Source organism: Macaca mulatta, chromosome X (genome assembly GCF_049350105.2).
Source record: "Macaca mulatta isolate MMU2019108-1 chromosome X, T2T-MMU8v2.0, whole genome shotgun sequence".
NCBI lineage: Eukaryota > Metazoa > Chordata > Mammalia > Primates > Cercopithecidae > Macaca > Macaca mulatta.
The window spans coordinates 81,365,313-81,389,456 of NC_133426.1; the positions used below are offsets into that span (position 1 = coordinate 81,365,313).

At 40.3% G+C, this 24,144-nt stretch overlaps 1 protein-coding gene across 2 annotated transcripts in view; it reads right to left on the reverse strand.

The window, feature by feature from the left end:
- NEXMIF (neurite extension and migration factor) overlaps positions 1-24,144 on the reverse strand; it is a 188,255-nt gene that overhangs the window by 40,136 nt on the left and 123,975 nt on the right. Inside the window, exon 2 of one of the 2 annotated variants that reach the window (XM_077989445.1) lies at positions 22,808-22,975. The exons of the other annotated variant lie outside the window; for it this stretch is intronic. The gene's annotated coding sequence lies outside the window, so the exon portion shown is untranslated. The remainder of the gene's footprint in view (positions 1-22,807; positions 22,976-24,144) is intronic. 2 annotated transcript variants of the gene reach the window in all.

The window sequence follows — 24,144 nt, forward strand, 5'->3', positions numbered from 1 at the left end:
TTTAAGCCTATAAGCTAACCATTTAAAGTTAAAAATTTGTTTCCAACAAATAGACATGTTTTTCACTAAAATCACCTATGATGCCAGAGTTCTGACTGACTGAATAAGAAGTAATCTGACCTTCTGAGCCCCAGTGTTCTTATTGTTCTCTTTTCTTTGGCTATATCTTGTTTTCAATCATCCTCTTCCATGACTACCACCACGTCTTACAGTGAAAGCTAACAAATGAGTTTCTGGTAGTAGGTGTCTGTCTCTGTTCTAATTCACCCTGCATGCTACTTTTTTTTTTTTTAAATATTAATATACTTTAAGTTCTAGGGTACATGTGCATAACGTGCAGGTTTGTTACATATGTATACTTGTGCCATGTTGGTGTGCTGCACCCATCAACTCGTCAGCACCCATCAACTCATCATTTACATCAGGTATAACTCCCAATGCAATCCCTCCCCCCTCCCCCCTCCCCATGATAGGCCCCGGTGTGTGATGTTCCCCTTCCCGAGTCCAAGTGATCTCATTGTTCAGTTCCCACCTATGAGTGAGAACATGCGGTGTTTGGTTTTCTGTTCTTGTGATAGTTTGCTGAGAATGATGGTTTCCAGCTGCATCCATGTCCCTACAAAGGACACAAACTCATCCTTTTTTATGGCTGCATAGTATTCCATGGTGTACATGTGCCACATTTTCTTAATCCAGTCTGTCACTGATGGACATTTGGGTTGATTCCAAGTCTTTGCTATTGTGAATAGTGCTGCAATAAACATACGTGTGCATGTGTCTTTATAGCAGCATGATTTATAATCCTTTGGGTGTATAACCAGTAATGGGATGGCTGGGTCATATGGTACATCTAGTTCTAGATCCTTGAGGAATCGCCATACTGTTTTCCATAATAGTTGAACTAGTTTACAATCTCACCAACAGTGTAAAAGTGTTCCTATTTCTCCACATCCTCTCCAGCACCTGTTGTTTCCTGACTTTTTAATGATCGCCATTCTAACTGGTGTGAGATGGTATCTCATTGTGGTTTTGATTTGCATTTCTCTGATGGCCAGTGATGATGAGCATTTTTTCATGTGTCTGTTGGCTGTATGAATGTCTTCTTTTGAGAAATGTCTGTTCATATCCTTTGCCCACTTTTTGATGGGATTGTTTGTTTTTTTCTCGTAAATTTGTTTGAGTTCTTTGTACGTTCTGGATATTAGCCCTTTGTCAGATGAGTAGATTGCAAAAATTTTCTCCCATTCTGTAGGTTGCCTGTTCACTCTGATGGTAGTTCCTTTTGCTGTGCAGAAGCTCTTTAGTTTAATGAGATCGCATTTGTCAATTTTGGCTTTTGCTGCCATTGCTTTTGCTGTTTTAGACATGAAGTCTTTGCCCATGCCTATGTCCTGAATGGTACTACCTAGGTTTTCCTCTAGGGTTTTTATGGTATTAGGTCTAACATTTATGTCTCTAATCCATCTTGAATTAATTTTCGTCTAAGGAGTAAGGAAAGGATCCAGTTTCAGCTTTCTACTTATGGCTAGCCAATTTTCCCAGCACCATTTATTAAATAGGGAATCCTTTCCCCATTTCTTGTTTTTGTCAGGTTTGTCAAAGATCAGATGGCTGTAGATGTGTGGTATTATTTCTGAGGACTCTGTTCTGTTCCATTGGTCTATATCTCTGTTTTGGTACCAGTACCATGCTGTTTTGGTTACTGTAGCCTTGTAGTATAGTTTGAAGTCAGGTAGACGGATGCCTCCAGCTTTGTTCTTTTGACTTAGGATTGTCTTGGAGATGCGGGCTCTTTTTTGGTTCCATATAAACTTTAAAGCAGTTTTTTCCAATTCTGTGAAGAACATCATTGGTAGCTTGATGGGGATGGCATTGAATCTATAAATAACCTTGGGCAGTATGGCCATTTTCACGATATTGATTCTTCCTATCCATGAGCATGGTATGTTCTTCCATTTGTTTGTGTCCTCTTTTATTTCACTGAGCAGTGGTTTGTAGTTCTCCCTGAAGAGGTCCTTTACATCCCTTGTAAGTTGGATTCCTAGGTATTTTATTCTCTTTGAAGCAATTGTGAATGGAAGTTCATTCATGATTTGGCTCGCTGTTTGTCTATTACTGGTGTATAACAATGCTTGTGATTTTTGCACATTGATTTTGTATCCTGAGACTTTGCTGAAGTTGCTTATCAGCTTAAGGAGATTTTGGGCTGAGACAATGGGGTTTTCTAAATATACAATCATGTCATCTGCAAACAGGGACAATTTCACTTCTTATTTTCCTAACTGAATACCCTTGATTTCTTTCTCTTGCCTGATTGCCCTAGCTAGAACTTCCAACACTATGTTGAATAGGAGTGGTGAGAGAGGGCATCCCTGTCTTGTGCCAGTTTTCAAAGGGAATTTTTCCAGTTTTTGCCCATTCAGTATGATATTGGCTGTGGGTTTGTCATAAATAGCTCTTATTATTTTGAGGTACGTTCCATCAATACCGAATTTACTGAGATTTTTTAGCATGAAGGGCTGTTGAATTTTGTCAAAAGCCTTTTCTGCATCAATTGAGATAATCATGTGGTTCTTGTCTTTGGTTCTGTTTATATGCTGGATTATGTTTATTGATTTGCGAATGTTGAACCAGCCTTGCATCCCAGGGATGAAGCCCACTTGATCATGGTGGATAAGCTTTTTGATATGCTGCTGAATCCGGTTTGCCAGTATTTTATTGAGGATTTATGCATCGATGTTCATCAGGGATATTGGTCTAAAATTCTCTTTTTTTGTTGTGTCTCTGCCAGGCTTTGGTATCAGGATGATGTTGGCCTCATAAAATGAGTTAGGGAGGATTCCCTCTTTTTCTATTGATTGGAATAGTTTCAGAAGGAATGGTACCAGCTCCTCCTTGTACCTCTGGTAGAATTCAGCTGTGAATCCATCTGGTCCTGGACTTTTTTTGGTTGGTAGGCTATTAATTATTGCCTCAATTTCAGAGCCTGCTATTGGTCTATTCGGGGATTCAACTTCTTCCTGGTTCAGTCTTGGAAGAGTGTAAGTGTCCAGGAAATTATCCATTTCTTCTAGATTTTCCAGTTTATTTGCGTAGAGGTGTTCATAGTATTCTCTGATGGTAGTTTGTATTTCTGTGGGGTCGGTGGTGATATCCCCTTTATCATTTTTTATTGTGTCTATTTGATTCTTCTCTCTTTTCTTCTTTATTAGTCTTGCTAGCAGTCTGTCAATTTTGTTGATCTTTTCAAAAAACGAACTCCTGGATTCATTGATTTTTTGGAGGGTTTTTTGTGTCTCGATCTCCTTCAGTTCTGCTCTGATCTTAGTTATTTCTTGCCTTCTGCTAGCTTTTGAATGTGTTTGCTCTTGCTTCTCTAGTTCTTTTAATTGTGACGTTAGAGTGTCAATTTTAGATCTTTCCTGCTTTCTCTTGTGGGCATTTAGTGCTATAAATTTCCCTCTACACACTGCTTTAAATGTGTCCCAGAGATTCTGGTATGTTGTATCTTTGTTCTCATTGGTTTCAAAGAACATCTTTATTTCTGCCTTCATTTCGTTAGGTACCCAGTAGCATTCAGGAGCAGGTTGTTCAGTTTCCATGTAGTTGAGTGGTTTGGTTAGTCCTGAGTTCTAGTTTGATTGCACTGTGTTCTGAGAGACAGTCTGTTATAATTTCTGTTCTTGTACATTTGCTGAGGAGTGCTTTACTTCCAATTATGTGGTCAATTTTGGAGTAAGTGCGATGTGGTGATGAGAAGAATGTATATTCTGTTGATTTGGGGTGGAGAGTTCTATAGATGTCTATTAGGTCTGCTTGCTGCAGAGATGAGTTCAATTCCTGGATATCCTTGTTAACTTTCTGTCTCGTTGATCTGTCTAATGTTGACAGTGGAGTGTTGAAGTCTCCCATTATTATTGTATGGGAGTCTAAGTCTCTTTGTAAGTCTCTAAGGACTTGCTTTATGAATCTGGGTGCTCCTGTATTGGGTGCATATATATTTAGGATAGTTAGCTCTTCCTGTTGAATTGATCCCTTTACCATTATGTAATGGCCTTCTTTGTCTCTTTTGATCTTTGATGGTTTAAAGTCTGTTTTATCAGAGACTAGTATTGCAACCCCCGCTTTTTTTTGTTCTCCATTTGCTTGGTAAATCTTCCTCCATCCCTTTATTTTGAGCCTATGTATGTCTCTGCATGTGAGATGGGTCTTCTGAATACAGCAGACTGATGGGTCTTGACTCTTTATCCAGTTTGCCAGTCTGTGTCTTTTAATTGGAGCATTTAGTCCATTTACATTTAAGGTTAATATTGTTATGTGTGAACTTGATCCTGCTATTATGATATTAACTGGTTATTTTGCTCGTTAGTTGATGCAGTTTCTTCCTAGCCTCGATGGTCTTTACATTTTGGCATGGTTTTGCAATGGCTGGTACCGGTTGTTCCTTTCCATGTTTAGTGCTTCCTTCAGGGTCTCTTGTAAGGCAGGTCTAGTGGTGACAAAATCTCTAAGCATTTGCTTATCTGTAAAGGATTTTATTTCTCCTTCACTTATGAAGCTTAGTTTGGCTGGATATGAAATTCTGGGTTGAAAATTCTTTTCTTTAAGAATGTTGAATACTGGCCCCCACTCTCTTCTGGCTTGTAGAGTTTCTGCCGAGAGATCTGCTGTTAGTCTGATGGGCTTCCCTTTGTAGGTAACCCGACTTTTCTCTCTGGCTGCCCTTAAGATTTTTTCCTTCATTTCAACTTTGGTGAATCTGGCAATTATGTGTCTTGGAGTTGCTCTTCTCGAGGAGTATCTTTGTGGCGTTCCCTGTATTTCCTGGATTTGAATGTTGGCCTGCCCTACTAGGTTGGGGAAGTTCTCCTGGATGATATCCTGAAGAGTGTTTTCCAACTTGGTTCCATTATCCCCCTCACTTTCAGGCACCCCAATCAGACGTAGATTTGGTCTTTTTACATAATCCCATACTTCTTGCAGGCTTTGTTCATTTCTTTTTCTTCTTTTTTCTTTTGGTTTCTCTTCTCGCTTCATTTCCTTCATTTGATCCTCAATTGCTGATACTCTTTCTTCCAGTTGATCGAGTCGGTTACTGAAGCTTGTGCATTTGTCACGTATTTCTCGTGTCATGGTTTTCATCTCTTTCATTTCGTTTATGACCTTCTCTGCATTAATTACTCTAGCCATCAATTCTTCCACTTTTTTTTTTCAAGATTTTTAGTTTCTTTGCACTGGGTACGCAATTCCTCCTTTAGCTCTGAGAAGTTTGATGGACTGAAGCCTTCTTCTCTCATCTCGTCAAAGTCATTCTCCGTCCAGCTTTGATCCGTTGCTGGCGATGAGCTGCGCTCCTTTGCCGGGGGAGATGTGCTCTTATTTTTTGAATTTCCAGCTTTTCTGCCCTGCTTTTTCCCCATCTTTGTGGTTTTATTTGTCTCTGGTCTTTGATGATGGTGACGTACTGATGGGGTTTTGGTGTAGGTGTCCTTCCTGTTTGATAGTTTTCCTTCTAACAGTCAGGACCCTCAGCTGTAGGTCTGTTGGAGATTGCCTGAGGTCCACTCCAGACCCTGTTTGCCTGGGTATCAGCAGCAGAGGCTGCAGAAGATAGAATATTTCTGAACAGCGAGTGTACCTGTCTGATTCTTGCTTTGGAAGCTTCCTCTCAGGGGGTACTCCACCCTGTGAGGTGTGGGGTGTCAGACTGCCCCTAGTGGGAGATGTCTTCCAGTTAGGCTACTCAGGGGTCAGGGACCCACTTGAGCAGGCAGTCTTTCCCTTCTCAGATCTCAACCTCTGTGTTGGGAGATCCACTGCTCTCTTCAAAGATGTCAAACAGAGTTGTTTGCGTCTGCAGAGGTTTCTGCTGCTTTAGTTGTTGTTTCACTGTGCCCTGTCCCCAGAAGTGGAGTCTACAGAGATACGCAGGTTTCCTTGAGCTGCTGTGAGCTCCACCCAGTTCGAGCTTCCCAGCGGCTTTGTTTACCTACTTAAGCCTCAGCAATGGCGGGTGCCTCTCCCCCAGACTTGCTGCTGCCTTGTGGTTAGATTGCAGACTGCTGTGCTAGCAATGAGGGAGGCTCCGTGGGTGTGGGACCCTCCCGGCCAGGTGTGGGATACAATCTCCTGGTGTGCCCGTTTGCTTAAAGCGCAGTATTGTGGTGGGAGTTACCCGATTTTCCAGGTGTTGTGTGTCTCAGTTCCCCTGGTAGGAAAAGGGATTCCCTTCCCCTTTGCGCTTCCCAGGTGAGGCGATGCCTCGCCCTGCTTCAGCTCTCGCTGGTCGGGCTGCAGCAGCTGACCAGCACCGATTGTCTGGCACTCCCTAGTGAGATGAACCCAGTACCTCAGTTGAAAATGCAGAAATCACCGGTCTTCTGTGTCACTCGTGCTGGGAGTTGGAGACTGGAGCTGTTCCTATTCGGCCATCTTGCTCCGCCCCCCCGCATGCTGCTTTTTAACACACTACTTTCTCAGCAGTCTCCTGGCTCAAGAACTCAAAATGAGTCACTACTGCTTACCATATACAATCCAGTCTCCTTTGCCAGGCCTTCAGGGACATCTATAATCTGGCTCTATAATATCTCAGCAGTCTTATGTGGCACCATGCACAACACCTGACATGTTCTTTCTAACTCAGAGGCTCCTGCCCTTACTTTCCCAACATAGGCAAGATCTCCCTGCCTTCTTCTTCTGTCTTTCTTAAGCTGACCCTTCAAGGTCCAGCCCGTGTTGATCTCCACTTTTCTGGAATGCCTTTTGCTCCACACTATTTGACGCCTGATGCTATTTTGTCTTAGATTGTTTCATTTCTTCTAACAAAAAACTTAATTTTTCTGTTTTGTAGACCCAACCAGAATATGAGCTCCTGGAAAGCAGGCTTTTAGGATTTTATATTTACCACCATATCCTGCCCCTAAGCACATAGCTGCGCTACCATAAGGGATCACTAGATCCTTGCTGCTGGATTCCCTCAAAAATATTTCCTTTGGTGAATATGGGACACAGATTTATATAGCTTATACTTGGAAATGGCTGGGGGGGATGTAGATTCAGTTATCATTTAAGTTTGTTACATTTTACTAATTGCCTTTTATACTTCCTCCGCCAAAGCCAGTCTGCTGTAATTATTTCTGGGCATTCATTTGGGAACGTCACCAAAATACCAAAGGAAAATAAAATCTAACTACATTCAAGTGATGTAATTGCTAGTGGTCTTTGTATCAAACACAGATAAAGGTTAGGTTTTTATCTTTCCTAATGTTAACTTTAATCAGTGTTCAGATGACCTGAACCTAAGCAAACGTGGGTCTTTAAATAGGCCTGGAACTATATATACCACATGATCTAGTGGGAGGCATGGTTCATGGCTGTAATAAAAATTGTGTGCCTTTTGACATTTCTTGACTAATCTGATAAAACCACCTTACTGTTGTTGTTGTTGTTGTTTTTTCTTAGAGATGGGGTCTGGCTCTGTCACCCAGGCTGGAGTGCAGTGGCATGAACATGGCTCACTGGGCTTTACCTCCTGGGCTCAAGCAATCTTTCTGCCTCAGTCCCCCCTGGGACTACAGGCATGTGCCACTATGCCTGGCTAATTTTATTTATTTTTTGTTATTTTTGTGGAGATGGGGTTTCGCTCTGTTGCCCAGACTAGTCTCTAACTCCTGAGCTCAGGCGATCGGCCCGCCTTGGCCTCCCAAAGTGCTGTGATTACAGGCATGAGCCACTGCGCCTGGCCCCATCTCAACATTCTCACAGCACCTTATAGGCTATAAAATATTTCATATCTGTTATTTTATTTGATCTGTACAACAAAGCTATGAAGCATGTATTATCTCTTTTAGGGAAGATGAAACAAACTCAGTCAGAGGAGTTAAGAAACCTACCAAAGCCTCAAGGCTAGGAAGTGGTAGAAACAATACTTGAATCCAAGGTGTAGAGAAGTTGGGCAGGGAAAGGAGAGTACAGCACAGTGGGGGCCCTGGGGACTCACCTGAACATGAGCTGTGTGATAGGTACTATCAGATGAGACAAATATGAGTGATTATCCTTACCCTAAAGGTACATAAATGTGTGAGAATATAGGTAAAGTTTGGGCAACTGTTAAGTCCAAAATGAGGTCTTCAGACCTATGGTCCTTCCATTATTCCACACTGCCTCCCACAGTCCTGTTGCTAGGGCCCAGCTCCCACTTACCACATTCTAGCTCTTCTCCTTTTAGCTTTCAGAGGCCAGCTTTTGGCATCGTTACAAAGTAGACTTTGATAAAGTTTCACTGCTCTCCTGAGAAATAGTAAGAGAATGCTGGTTGGAAATGAACATTGAGAGAGGTTGCTACGATCTCCTTTAGAGAGAATTGAATCAGGTTAGTGGCATAAATCGATGAGGGCAGGAGTTTTTTTATTTTTGTCTATTGCCAAATGTACAGTTGGTATGGAACACCAAACCATAAGAAGAATGTTTGAAAGAGAGAGATCAGAGGAAGAGTGGAGGGAGAGGTGAAGGAGGAGAAGAGGGAGAAAGAACAAGAGGGAAGCCTTAGGTGTATGTGAAAGCCTTAGGTGTATGTGAAATTTATACTAAGATTTTCCCTCTTACCAGGGTATGGTGTAGCTTAGTTTAGTGGAGGTCAGTGGTTTTTCAATACTTGATATTCTGGAGGGCAAGACAGGAACTGACTGACTGAATGGCTGACTGAAAATTTGTTAAGTCCTCACAATATAGGGAACCAACCAGATGACAGACATTTGAAGGGCTGCATGGTAGACAAGAACCTGAGACCTGAACCAAATGGTAGATGAATGACAGTGTTTCCCAGAGGATAAACCCAGAGATTTAAAAGGATGAGGGGAGGGTGGTTTAAGGACTCATACTCTCTCTCTCTCAGGAGCTACATTTACTTTAAACTCCTCGGATTTAGAGTGCCAGAGAGACCGCTAGGAGTTGGCAACTTCTTCTCGGCTAGGCAAAATCCTTATTACCATGAAAGAGAGTTCTGAAACGCTTTCAAACTTGCAAGAGAATTCCCTCTGAGCTCAGGTTTGAAAATTTGGCAACTAACATTAAATGCTAGTGAGCAAGTTAGATTATCTTAATAAAATGTACTTCATATTCAGAGTTGACCAAATCAAGAGGCAGGAGGTTCAGGGTCTTAGGTCCCTGCCATGATTTCAAACTTCCAAAAGAGCCAGCAGACCAGAAAGCCCTAAGTCCTCCCTACTACAGACCCTTCCCTCATATAAGGCCTTCTGTATGGGGCCCTTACTTCCTACTACATCACATTCCAGCATTTCTGTATGGTTACTCACTGCCCTGGTTCTTAGGCTTGGCCTCATTACTCTACAGACCATGTTCTTCCTCCCACCCTCTTTATGTGCTTTCACTGCTAACTCTGGAATACCCTTCCCTCTGCGTTTCACCTAGTGACATTATACTCATTTGTCAAGGTCTACCTTCTCCTTAAAGCCTTTCCTGATTATTAGAGACTTAGCTAATTTCCTTCCTTCTGGAGAGTAAATGCTATCTGGCCAGGGTAAGGGAGGCAGTGTGGTGGAGAATTTAAGACAGCAGTACAGGACTAGAAGAAGATTCAAGTTCTAGGTCTTCTAGTAATCAGAGTAAATGACAGGCAAAGTTATCTAAGCTTCAAGCATTTGTTTTCTATTTTATTTCATCTTCATTATTCATTGCTTGTCTGCTATATGTAAGTTGTTGATGAATCCTATCTAGATCTTGCCATTGAGGATCTTAGAGTCTAATAAATGAGATGTGTATACAAATAATTAGAATAAAAATAGGAAAAATGGTTAAACACCATGAGAGTATCACGGAAAGTTCCTTAAGAGGTCAGAGGAAGTTAAAATTAATCTCTCTGTAGAAAACAGCACCTGAGCTTGGCCTTGGAGCACGAATGAAAATATGTAAGAATAAAATAATAAATAAGAAAGTGTTAGAAAAGTATAGAATGTGATATAAATGCAAGGGCTAGTATTTTAAATGGGGTGAAGTGTAGGAGCTGTTTTTAAAAAAGATAAGGTAGGGAAAGGAGTGATTCAATCCCTCAATTCTAGGCAAAACCTGCCAAATACTTTATTTCAAAAGAAGCAATGAGTTGCCTTGATGGCACGGCCACCATTTAATCTCTATCATTTTCTGCTAGCACATTAAAGAGCCTACATTACATTGTACATGAAGTTTTTAGGGCCACCTGGAGCAGAGGGCTTAGAAAAAGTCCCAGATAGGGCTCAATAAAGTCTGGCAACAGAGGGTCAATTTGAGGAGAACCATTGACATGTCTCCAAGATAAAGGGTAGAAGAACATACCAGGAAGACAAATGAGCCAGCACTAGCTTACATGCAGAATAAAGGCAGCTGTCTTAAGCCCCATTCATGAGTTAGGGGAGAGCTACAGCAGCTCTGAGGGTATAAAGCAGACGAAGAGGCTTACAGCAGCTAAAATGCTATTAACATATACTCCATTACCAAAATTCCATCAGGAGGTTTGTTGTCCATCTGTAAGATATGCCCACTTTCTCAAGTTGTTCTCCAGTCTACTTGGTGCCATTACCACCTGAGTTCAGAGAGTACAGGCTACCCTTGGCAAATGCTTTCAGCAGTTTTAGGTATAAGTATGTGCACCTCCTCAGGATGTTCCCCTCCACATCCTAGCATACAATGCCTGAGCTTCCTTTCTATAGTCATTTCCTTCATTCTTAGAGGGCAAATTTTTATAAAATGATCAGGCTGGGCCAGGCATCTAGTGCAGTATTTAGCTCAAAATTATATTTCAATAGTATTTAGGTTCACATACATTCACTTAAATTCAATTCTGACTAAAATTCACTGTTGGTATTAGTTACCACAATTACAGTATAATTAACCATAGTCTTTCACTGGGACTTGCTCAGGGTTTTCTAGGAAGCACCTGTCTATGCCTTCTCCAAAGGCTCAATTCTGCACTTTCCTTGAGAGGATCACATCCTTGCCAAAACTCCACTGTGGGTAGTGAAACAATTTGGCTTATGCAAAAACCCCAAGAAATATATAGCTATAAGAAAGTACAATGTGAAACTGACAAGGGACAGAATGGTAGTGGTGACGAAATTATCTCTAAATCATAGAGAAAAATAAAATCCTAGTGGGATTGTTTACAGCTTCCCCATTCATTGCCCTGGAGAGTTGTCTTAGATATTTCCATTCTTACTGCACTTAATCACACCCCAGAATAGCTCTAGCTCTCTTTACTCATATGTATAATAATCCCTCACATTTGATGTACTGCTTTATACTGTATGTATATGCAATTTTTATATATATACACACATACAATAATTTAATACCTATCTGTGAAAGAAAGAGTTAACCCAGCAGTCTTGAGTTGCTCAAATCGTATACATTTTTAGAAGGGCCCACTTGTGTGACTGGTCCTTGGCCAGCTCCCGGGAACTGAGGTCTTAGAATGTTCTCTATTCTAGTAACTGATAAGGGCATTGTGTATGCCCTGTCAATCATGCTGTAACAGCCTGTCTAGGTATCTTGTGCAAAAAATATGATTTATGGTGAATGCATGCTTTCTTTCCAAGGGATATGAAGTTTCAGTCACTAGTTACCCCAATAAAAATCCTGGAGTTTCAGGCTCAAGTAAGCTTCCCTGGCAGAAAACACTTTGCATATGTTTCTGAACTTCGTTGTTGGAGGATTAAGCACAACCTATGTGACTCTATTGGGAGAAGACTCTTGGAACCTTGCACCTGATATCCTCCAGTCTCTGACTGATGTACCTTTTCCCATTATTGATCCTGCTTTCTATCCTTTTGATATAATAAATTGTAGCCTGATTGTAACAATTTCTGAGTCCTGTGAGTCCTTCTAGCAAATCAGTGAACCTGAGGATGGTATTGGGGGCCACCAGTTCACTGCTTTACAATGTCATTATGAGGATTAGCACCTCCATTTTACATATAAAGAAACTGAGCTTCAGAGAGATCAAATGGCTTGAACTGGAAGTAGAATTCAGTTCTTCTTTCCAAATCCCATGCTTTTTCTACTATACTAAACTGCTCCCTATATAATATTTTTGTGGTTAAGGGGTAGATAAAATGGTATCAGAGGTATCTTTTTAGCTCTGACAGACATTAACTGTATATCTAAAGTCCATATAAAAAAAAGGAGGATGTAAAACTTAAAAAAAAATACAAAATTTATTCAAGTTATCTCCACTTATTCCCAATTGCATAGTTCACTTCTATCTTAGGGTGTCCAGGGCTCTACTGACACTCTACAAGAATGCATAGGCAAGGAAAATTACACTTTAAAGAATGATTAGTTCTATTATGCATGCCTTCCCCCAGGCATTCTGCTTAGTCTCTGACAAATAAAAACTGTACACATGGATTTGAGAAAGATTCTGGTTGGGTTTGTTTAGCGGCATTATTAGGGTAAAGATGAAAGGCAAAGTTTATGGCCTTCTCTGACCTGACCTTGCCAACATAGCCTTGCCGTACTCCAAACGCCTAAAGGGCTGGCTTTGTCACTCAACACTCTGCATTCATGTGCGTAGTCTGTCCGACTAAGCCATATGTCCTGGGAATGGTGGAGGAAGACACTGTGCTTAGACAAGGTAATAGACAAAACTTATGAAATAAATCTCCTTTCATGAAATTTGGTGTTTATGAAATATATGTTTTATATATTATAGAGAACACTAAAGCAAATGAATGAGTTAGTCTACAGCCTTGCTTTTATCCCCAACACTAAAATCTCATTCGGTGGGTTTCAAGGCCCTGGGATGAGCTATATTTTTTGTCATGGTGGGCCAGATTTTCCACCGAGCGAGGGAAATGGGCAGACATCTGCCAGTGTAGCAATCAATCTTATCATTGGCAATGGCTTCCTAGAGGGTCTTTCTGCTCAGAGTTTGGAATCAGCAAGTCCAGTTGTACTATAACATGTGGGAGTTTTCATAGATTTATATCACACAGAAAAGAAGATTGTCTGTCTACGCAGAGAATGTTGGGTTGGTTGTACAGTGTAGTGTGGAGGGTGGGTATAGAAGTTGTCTTTTTAAGAGCCAGAAAAATCCCTTGATAAAATGCTTAAAAAAGAGATAAACACACCAAGATTGGTTTTTATCATACATGGAAGGGAATATCTAAAGAGAAAGGAAGAAGAGGCAGATCAATTACTTATAAAGATACTTTCTGGCACAGACTAGCACACAGCATGTCACATCCAGTTAATAAAGCTGGGCTCTGCAAGAAAAAAGGTAGAGCATTCTCCCTCATTAAAAAGCTCCAGTTTTGAGGAACTATTACTATTCTGAATCCAGCACATTCCCCCACACACAATCACACACACCTAGCCAAATAAGCACACGACATTCCTAAACTAAGGATACTCTTTAACTCAGCCTCCACTTACAAACTCAAAAAGGCACATATTTACTAAATGATTCTGACAGGAGAAGGGGAAAACATGTAGAATTTAGAGGCCAAAGAGAAGCAGGTAACTGAAAACAAGGTTGTACACACACACACACACACCCCTATCACTAGTCCCTCCCACGCCCTACATTACATCAACTGTTTTCAGTTAGGCTAAGCCCCTTCCACTGGAGAAAGATAAAGATTGAAGCTATGGGCCGGGCACAGTGGCTCACGCCTGTAATCCAGCACTTTGGGAGGTCGAGGCAGGCGGATCACGAGGTCAGGAGATTGAGAACATCCTGGTTAACACGGTGAAACCCCATCTCTACTAAAAATACAAAAAAAAAAAAAAAAAATTAGCCAGGCGTGGTGGCGGGCACCTGTAGTGCCAGCTACTCGGGAGGCTGAGGCAGGAGAATGGCATGAACCCGGGAGACGGAGGTTGTGGTGAGCCAAGATCGCACTGCTGTACTCCAGCCTGGGTGACGGAGCAAGACTCCGTCTCAAAAGAAAAAAGAAAAAAAAAAAAAAGATTGAAGCTATGGGAATGACAGTGTCCTTTCTCTACTTGATCAATACCTTCTTTGGCTACTGTTAAGATGCACTCTCCATGACCAGTAATAATAAAGCAAGACCTACATAACTAATTAGTTATTACTTTTTGGTCTGGGTTTCAGTTTCCCCAATTGTAAAATGAAGGTAGAAACTGGACCTCCCACCTCAGGTCATATCCTATGATTCCCTGACTCTATTACAAGCCATTGCATGTGTCACATTCCACATGACAGATGCCAAGGATGCCTTCAAGCCTTACTTCTTACATACAGGCCCACACATACACATGAGGCCTTTTTGACTCTGACAGGCAGGTGAGCCCGAAGGGTTGAGACTTTCTAAATGCAGATAAATAAGCTGAAAATATCACAATGAGTAGATTCTGTTTTCCCCAGCTTACCTCTTTTGGCCAGAGAGCTGTGCTGAGCTGCAAGGGCAAGGTTGAAAAAAACCTGACAATGGTTATGGTGACAATGTTTTGATGATTATTGGTTTCTGCACTGCTGGGAAGACAGAGTACACTCCTCAAACCTTCTTTTAAGCTTTGAACCAGAGCAACTACAGATGATTTCTAAGATAAAGATAAAGCCACCTTTATAATTGAGGTTTGCTGTCGCCTGGTACATACCAAAGGATCTGGATCCGGAGCACCAGAGTCAATCAGGAGTACCAATTGGAACCCAAAATAGTAGTATCTACTGAATGTGCCAGTATTTACTTGGTAAACTGAAATAATGTGGATTTTATGAGGGTGAGAAATTACCCTATAAAATCAGTTCAAACTGGAATCAAGTATTTTCTGTAACTGCTACACCAACAATTAAACAAGTAGATAATAATAAATTACCCACCCACTAAGTTCTGAGGAAAATACTGCATCACTTCAGAGACTAAATATCTTCCTCTCCTGATCAACATAAACAGATTGTATTTTTAAGTCAGATTTATTAATGTATGATGCCACCTAATATGAATAGTATTTCATATTCCATTTGGTTTGGTTTGATCATTAATAATTAATCATTCACATTTGTATGATGTTAAACTTATAAAGTCCTTCAATATATTTCATATTATGTATCTTAGGTTGATCTCTGACAACAGCCCTGTGAGCATGAATGGGCAGGTATTATCCTTATTTTATAGATGATGAATATGAGGCCAAGAGAGTAAGGACAATAGATGGCTGGCATTAGAATCCAGAAATCAAGGTTCTATGCTTCTTTTACTTTGCAATGAGGTCAGCAAGGGGGCATAAACATGACATGATGTTGCTTACCCCATTTCAGGTCAAAACCTAAAGTTTACCATTACACAAATTTAGCTGTTAGGATGCTTGCCAACATGAAACCCAAGCCTAACTTCCTGAAGCAGTAGAAAGGTACATGCTAGGAGTCAGAAATCATGTATTTTATTTCCTGAGTGTGGCTAGAATATCCCTTTGCCAAGAAAAGGGAAGGGGGTAGAGTAATATGATTTTCACAGTCTCCCACAATCTCCCAGACTTCTAGCTCTCAGAGTGCCAGCAAGTAACCCGCCATCTAATGGTCATTTGCAGAAACTTCATCTTCCAGGTAGGAGAAGAAGACATCCCATTGATATTCTATTTTCCATCCACATGGAATGTGGTGTGAGAATGATCACGATTTCAGTCCAGCTCAGGAACAGATATCCCACTGCACCATACATACATACTCAACCCAGACTTCTTGGAAAGGAATTGTGTTAAAAGTTAGACCTACCATATGATACAGCAAATGTACTTCTAGGTATTTACCCAAGTTAATTGAAAACTTAACATCCACACAAAAACCTGCTAGTGGATGTTTCTAGCAACTTCGTTCATAATTTCTCAAAGCTAAACACAATCAAGATGTCCTTCAACAAGAGAATGGATAAAAAGTATTCTTACAATGGAATACTATTCAGTGATTAAAAGGAACTACTTATATAAAAGGAGCTATTGATTCACACAACATGAATGAGTCTTAAATGCATTTTGCTAGGAGAGAGAAGCCATATCCAAAGACTACATATTATATTATTCCATTCATATGACACTCTAGAAAATATAAAACTATAGGGATGGGATACTTATCAGTAGTTTCTGAGTGTTAGGGGTCAGGAAACTGGTTGATAACAAAGCGGATTTACAGAGGAATTTTGAGAGTGATGGAACTCTTCTGTATGGTATTGGGGTGGTGAGCACATGACATTACGCATTTGTCAAAACCTATAGACCTGTAATTTACAAAGAATCAGCCTTAACATATGCAAATTCAAACATCAACCAGATGTCAGAGGATCTCATGATGGAATGCAGACTGTGACAAATTAATCTAACTGTATTACAAATGTGTGACATAAGTGCACTGAGGAAGGGGGTACGAAGCTGATTTAACTTTGAAAAATTGTGTTTTAGCTAGAAACTATAAAAATAAAGACAAATAACCATACATAAACACTGTACTGTAGTTGATAAAGCTGTTGTCATGGTGGTATAGATGAACAATTGTGAGACTGGTTGGGTTTGAACAATTAAGTAAATGGATGGTGGGTAGTGGAAGCTAGGTTTGTCATTGTTATAGGGGGAAGTTACAGATAAAAAGAAAGGAACGCTAGAATGAACCCTGTAGTATTGGATTAGAGTTAGAGACATCAATATAAACTCATGCTTAGCTTAATATATATACATATATATACACACACATACATATATACACACACACACATAACGGATAGACACACAAATGATTATAGATATATATGTATACAAAGGTTAGTACATAAACAAACATATATTACCCAGTTATGTCCACTGAGAAAGTCTGGGAGCAATGATAGCTTGGTAACAATGACCACTCCTAGATCTTGGTTTCTAAATACCATTTTCCAATAAAAGGAACCAGAGTTCTTTGGATTAATGGTTCATTATAGGGCTATGTCAGGGAAAATACAAGATGAGCCTGGACTATCTTGTAGTACCAGAAAATTAGCAAGTGCTAAAAAGATAAAAGGAAGAGGGCATGTGTTTAAAGGGACACAGGAACCAACCTGAAATAATTCCTAATGGCTACAGCAGGAGCACTTGAGCAACAAAATAATAAGGTAGTATCAGATTAAAACCCAAAGTATAAAATAAATAAATATTAGCCCACATATACAATATAAATAAATGATCAAATAAATGCATAAATGGTGGAGAAAAGACAGATTGTCCTAACAGAAGAATTCTAAATAACGTATGTAGAGATTCCCCTTTCAAGGAGGTAGAGCTTGGGTGTGAGCTGGACTTACTTCCAAAGAATACAGAATGAAAAAGGAAAAAGTAGTTGCTTTACATTGCAAAAACATGGCAAACACAACCTTAACCAAATGACCAAAGTTAAATAGTGATAATTACTAGTGATGTCTTGTTAAAGACTATATATGTGCGCCTTGAAATAACGTGAGGAAAATGGAACGTTACCTCTGTGGGATTCTTCTCCAAAATCTATAACCCTAGTGCAATCATAAGAAAAACATTGAACTACCACAAATTGAGGGACATTCTGCAAAATACCTGACCAATGCTCTTAAAAATCTTACAGTTATGGAAAAGCAGAGAAACTGCCACAGACCAGAGAAGACTAAGGACACATGATGATTAAATGCAATTATTATCTTGGATTGGATTCTGGTATTTTAGAAAAATGATCATTAATGGAAAAACTGGTGAAATATGAATGAAGTCTGGAGTTTAGTTAATAGTAATATACCAGTGTTGGTTTCTTAGTTTTTGTAAATGTACCATAGTAATGTACAGATGATAACATTAGGGGAAACTGGGCAAACGGTATATTGGAACTCTTTGTACTAGCTTTGCAACTTTTCTGTAAGTACAAAAGTCATCCCAAATAAAGTTTAAAAATTAAACCATGTTCACACACACACATACACACACACACACACACACACACACACACAGAGAGAGATAATAGTTTAAACAGATGTCTGTTAGATTCCTCCTTAATACAACTAGGGAGGAAGAACAGTCTTCTGAAGTCAGAAGGTAACCATTATCTAACTGTGTGACCTTAAACAAGTTCCTTTTTTCAACTTTGGGCTTGAATTTTCCATCTGTACCATGAGGAGTGGAACTAGATGGTGTTCAAATGCCCTTTCAGCTCTACCTAGACTGGGCTTCTTTTTGGCTCTGTGGGAGGTGGGAACAGAGGCCAAAGCTTTTCTTGGGTTTTCTTAACAAAACCAGCTGCTTTACCAAGCTCAAAGTAGAATGTTCCATGTGAATTCCAATCACCAGCAATCCCAGAGAGATGGGTTTAGTAAGAAGCAGGATGGAACTGTGCATGGCATAAGCCTTTTTTCCTGGGAAGTATTCTGTGTTCTCTGGGAAATGAGGGCAAAGTGAAAACCAATCTAAAGGTGGGATTTAAGAAGAAGAGAAAGTGAACCAAAACTTGAATTTCTATGGTCAAGATATGTTACTTCTTGTCAAGCCCTGGCCATCCAGTCACACTGGCTAAGCAAGGACACATTGCCAGTAAACCCAAGTGCCTTCAAAATGTCACTCTTGGGGGAGTGAGTGCATCAGGAAGAATAGTTAATGGATGCTGGGTTTAATATCTAGGTAATAGGTTGATCTGTGCAGCAAACCATCATGGCATATGTTTAAATATGTAACAAACCTGCACATCCTGCACATGTACACCAGAACTTGAAATAAAAGGTGATGAAAAAAAATGCCACTCTTTCTCTTTACCAGATACAGGGAGGTGATAGTCAGGAGTAATGCCTACTTCCCAGAGGATAACTGGGGCCACTCAGGACAATTACATTATTATTACTCCCTACTTTCGAAAGTCTTTAGTTAGGCCAAATCCTTCAAGGAAATAACCTTTGACTTCCTGGAACCAGAATGTGCTTTCTTCAGACCTTGGCATTACTTCAATGGCTTTACAAGAAAGAGATGGCTGAGAAAGATATGCACCCTCACTTTCAAAGACAGTGACTGTGTGTGATAAATATGTATACTCACACACAGTGCACTAACATCCAAAGGGCTAGATCACCATCTTGTAAAAGATTTAAACCACCAAAAGTCTTCCAGCCCATTCCAGCTGTCTACAGCCTAAGGTAAGATTAAAATAACAGAGGTGGAAATAAACCTAAAATTCAATGGAGATTTCCAAACCTTATCAGCCTGCAAGAGTTAATTAAGGAGTGTCTGGCCGGGCGCAGTGGCTCACGCCAGTAATCCCAACACTCTGGGAGGCCAAGGCAGGAGAATCACTTGAGCCCAGTAGTTCGGGACCAGCCTGGGCAACACAAGAAAACCCCATCTCTACAAAAATTGTAAATAAATTAGCTGGGAGTGGTGGCATGCACCTGTAGTCCCAGCTACTTGGGGAGGCTGAGGCAGGAGGATCGCTTGAGCCAGAGAGGTTGAGGCTGCAGTAAGCTATGGTCACAGCACCGCACTACAGCTGGGGTGATAGAGTGAAATCCTGTCTCAAAAATTCCAAAAACCAAACCAAACCAAACCAAACAAACAAACAAAAAAAAAACAACAACAACAAAAAAAAAAAACCACCAAAAACCAAAAAACAAAAAACTAAAACAAAATAATAAAAGTGTGCCTAACTCAGAAAGGCACTCAAGACTATCACTGCAACACCACACCACACTGTGCTTAAACCCAATAGCTGCTTTTATATTGCATTCTTCTCTCAATCAGAACTCATAATAGGTCAAACTATCCATATGGCACACAATCTGAGAAACTCTGGCTTTCCGTAAAGTTCATAGCTTTGATGCCAAAGGGGCTTTTTGCAGAGATTGTTTCTTGGAGAAAAGTATTGTTTTCATCTTTGTATTTAGATAATTCTAATAAAGAGCAAGGTGGACATTTGGGCCTAGCTACTATGCTTTTCTTATCAAGGAGTTTTGGTTTATTTTTTTTCCAGTGCATTTTCTGCCAGCACAGAAGCTCCAATTAGATGGCAATAGAGTATAGGCCTTTTATTTTAATGTGTATATTTCTCCCACAAAGAAACAAAATTATAGTTATGTCTTCTATTAAGATATCCCTATTGACGTTAACTTAAAATATTTATTCTCACTGCCAGTGTCCAGTAATGCAACAGTCACAGGGTAAAGAGAATAATACAGAAAAGGAGAAATCAGAGAGAAAGATACATGGGAGCAAAGGGTAAAGAGAAGTGGAAGTAGAGAAGAAAAAAGGAAAGATGTAAAGAAAACGGAAAATAAAACAGTTGGAGAAAAACCAGAGAAAGAAAAAGGAATAAAGTAAAAAAAAAAAAAAATGACAGTGAAACAAGGGAGCAATGAAGAAAATTCTCAAATTGGTACTGCTTTATTTTTTATTTTTGTAGAGATGGGGTCTTGCCATGTTGCCTAGGCTGGTCTTGAACCCCTGGCCTCAAGTGATCCTCCCACCTCAGCCTCCCAAAACGCTAGAATTACAGGCATGAGCCATCACACCTGGCCACTAATGCTTTTTAATTTTATTGACTAGTTGTTAAGTCAATAAAACTAAGACTTCCTTTTGAGTGTGAAGTAAATTGGATTTCAGTTGTTATCTGTGTGTAGCAGAGATTTTCACAAAGGCCTCAATAAAGACCTGGTCTCCTTCACAGTGAGTCCCCTGACTCATTCTCAACTATAATATCTCATTAGAATAGGGAGCGTATGATCCCAATTTGTGCTGGTTTTAGAGCTGCCGGCAAAATAAATAAATATATAAATAAATAAAATTAAAAATTAAAAAAAAGTTTTTCATTTTCCATGGCATTAAAGACCAAGTAGAGTAGCCCTGCGCTATTTACCACACTGGTCAGCAGCACATGCATGTGTGCACATATATACAAACAAATACACACTTCCTCAAATTAAGGGATTTAGCTCAAATAATGAACAATAATGAACTCTCAAAACCAAGTAACAGAACATTTTTCTTTTTGGAGACAGGGTCTTGCTCTGTTGCCCAGACTGGAGTGAACTGGCACGATCATGGCTCACTGCAACCTCAACCTCCTGGGCTCAAGGGATACTCCTGCCTCAGCCTCCCAAAGTGCTGGGATTACAGGCATGAGCCACTGTGCCCATCCAGGAACATTATACATTGATAAAAGAGTTAATTCATCAAGAAGACATAATAATTATGAACACCTCTCTTGTTAAGTACCTAACAAGACAGGCCCAAAATATATGAAGCAAAAACTCATAGAACTGAAGGGAGAAATAGGCATTTCTATAATAATAGCTGGAGACTTCAATACCCCACTTTTAATGATAGACAGAACCACTAAATACAAGATCAATGAGAAAATAGAGAACCTAAACACCAATAAGACCTAACAGACATACAAAGAACACCAAACCCAACAGCAGCAGAATACACATTCTCCGAGACAAGCCATATATGTTAGGCCACAAAATAATTCTCAATAAACGTCAAAAGACTGAAACTATACAAAGTATCCACTAATTTGCATGTAACCTTGGGAAACTCCCTTCTTTCTGGGCTTGTTTCTCCCTCTGTAAAATGAGGGTGCATGTGGGGGGTTTAGTGATCTTGAAGGACCCTTCTATCCTGGTAATCTGAGTCTAAATGAAACATTTGTTAACTGAAAACAATGCCCTTGCGTGCTGTGAGAACTTTCACAACTGGAAGGCTACTACGAGCTATTTTTTTTTTTTTTTTAATAAAAAGCTTTCTAAAATTCCCCATCCTATTTTCATTTACTTTAAAAAATTATGCACAGTAAAAATAATTTTTCATTGTACAGTTCTATTAATTTTTACAGACACATGCAATGGGATAATCACTACCACAATCACAATTCAGAACAGTTCCATGATCCCAAAAATTCCCTCAAGCTACCCCTTTGTAGTCAATCCTCCCTTAGTTCTTAAGTAACAACTAACCTGTTTTCTGTCCCTATAGTTTTGTCTTTCCATAATGTATCATCCTTTAATAGCTGTAAAATATACTATTTATAAAAAATTAAAATTAAAAATATATTCTATCGTATAGATAGGCCATACAATATAATTTATTTAGTGAAGTTATTACTAAATTTTATTTATTTAGTATTGTTTTCTTTTCCCCCACCCCAAACTAATGTTGATAGACTGTTAACTAAAGTCTATAGTTTATATTAAGGCTCACTCTTTGTGTTGAACATTCTATGGGTTTTGAGGAATGTATAATGATATGTATCCACTATTACAGCATCATACAGAATAGTTACACTGCCCTAAAAATGCTCTGTGCTCCACCTACTCATCCCTCTCTCTCTTCCCCCAAACACCTGGTAACCACTGAATTTTTTATTGTCACCATAGTTTTGCCTTTTCCAGAATGTGGTATAGTTGGAATCAGACAGTACGTAGCCTTTCAGATTGGCTTCTTTCATGTAGCAATACGCATTTAAAGTTTCTCCACGTCTTTTTGTGGCTTGATAGCTCATTTCTTTTTAGTGCTGAGTAATATTTCATTGTATGGATATAACAGTGCATTTATCAATTCACCTATTGGAAGACATCATGGTTGCTTAGAAGTTTGAGCAATTATGAATAATGCTGCTATAAACACTTGTGCAGGTTTTTTGTGGATGCAAGTTTTCAACTCATTTGGATAAATACAAGTAGCATGATTACTGGATCATATGAGAGTATGATAAGCTTTCTAAGAAACTGCCAAACTGCCTTCCAAAATGGCCACACCGAGGAGAGGGCAGAGCAAGATGGTGGATGACATTTCTAGACATAACCTGGGCCAGAAGGGAAAATGCTACCTTGAAAGGAAGAACCCAGTCCTGGTGGCATTCATCAGCTGCTAACCAAAGAGCCCTTGAATTACCCCGGTACTACATCGAAGGTCTTGATGAGTCTCTGAGACTTGCTGGCTTCAGGAGAGACTCAGCACATTCCCAGCTTTGGTGGCTGCAGGGCGAGACTCCTGCCTAAGAAAAGCAAAGGGAAAAGTAAAGGGGACTTTGTCTTGCACCTCAGATACCATCTTGCCCACAGGGGCACGGAGCACCAAGCCAACTATCAGGGTCCCCAATTATAGGCTCTGGCTCTTGGATGACATTTCTGGACCTGCCCGGGGCCAGAGCAGAGCCCACTGCCCCGAAAGGAGAATCAATTCAGGCAGCATTCACCACAAGCTGACTGAAGAGCCCTTGGGCCTTAAGGGAACATTGGCGCTAGTCTGGCAGTACTCCCTGTGGGCCTGTAGTTGTGGCCATGGGGTGAGGCTCCTCTGCCTTTGGAAACGGGAGGGAAGAGTGGGAAGAACTGCATCTTGTGATTTGAGTGCCAGCTCAGCCGCAGTACAATAGAACACCAGGTAGACTTCTAAGGTTTTTGACTCTAGTCCCTGGCACCTGTACAGCACCTTTGGACCTGCCTGGGGCCTGGGGGGAGCTCGCCACCCTGAAGGGAAGGACACAGGCCTGGCTGCTTTTGCCACCTATTGATTGTGGAGTCCTAGGTACTGTGAACATAGGTGGTAGCCAGGGAGTGGTTACAGCAAGCCTTGCGTAAGACCCAGTGTTGTGCTGGCTTCAGATCTGACCCAGCACAGTCCTAGTGGTGGTGGTCACAGAGGGTGCTTGTGTCAGTCCACCCCCAGCTCCAGGTGGCTCAGAACAGAGAGAGAGTCTCTGCTTCGGAGAAAGTAAGGGAAGAGAACAAGAGTTTCTGCTTGGTAATCCAGAGAATTCTTTCAGATTCTTATTCAAGATCACCGAGGCGGTACCTCTATGAGTCTGCAAAAGTCACAGAATTATTGGGCTTGGGGTGTCTCCTAAAGCAGATAGAGCTTAGGAGACAACACCTAAGTCCTTTTGAATATCTTGAAAGCCTTTCCAAGAAGGACAGGTACAAACAAACCCAGACTGCGAAGACTACAATAAATACACAACTCTTCAACATTCACAGATGAACATCTACAAATTTCAAGACCATCCAGGAAAACATAACCACACCAAATGAACTAAATAAGCCACCAGGGACCAATGCTGGAGCAAGAGAGATATGTGACCTTTCACACAGAGAATTCAAAATGGCTGTTTTGAGGAAATGCAAATAAATTCAAGCTAACAGAGAAGAAATTTAGAATTCTATC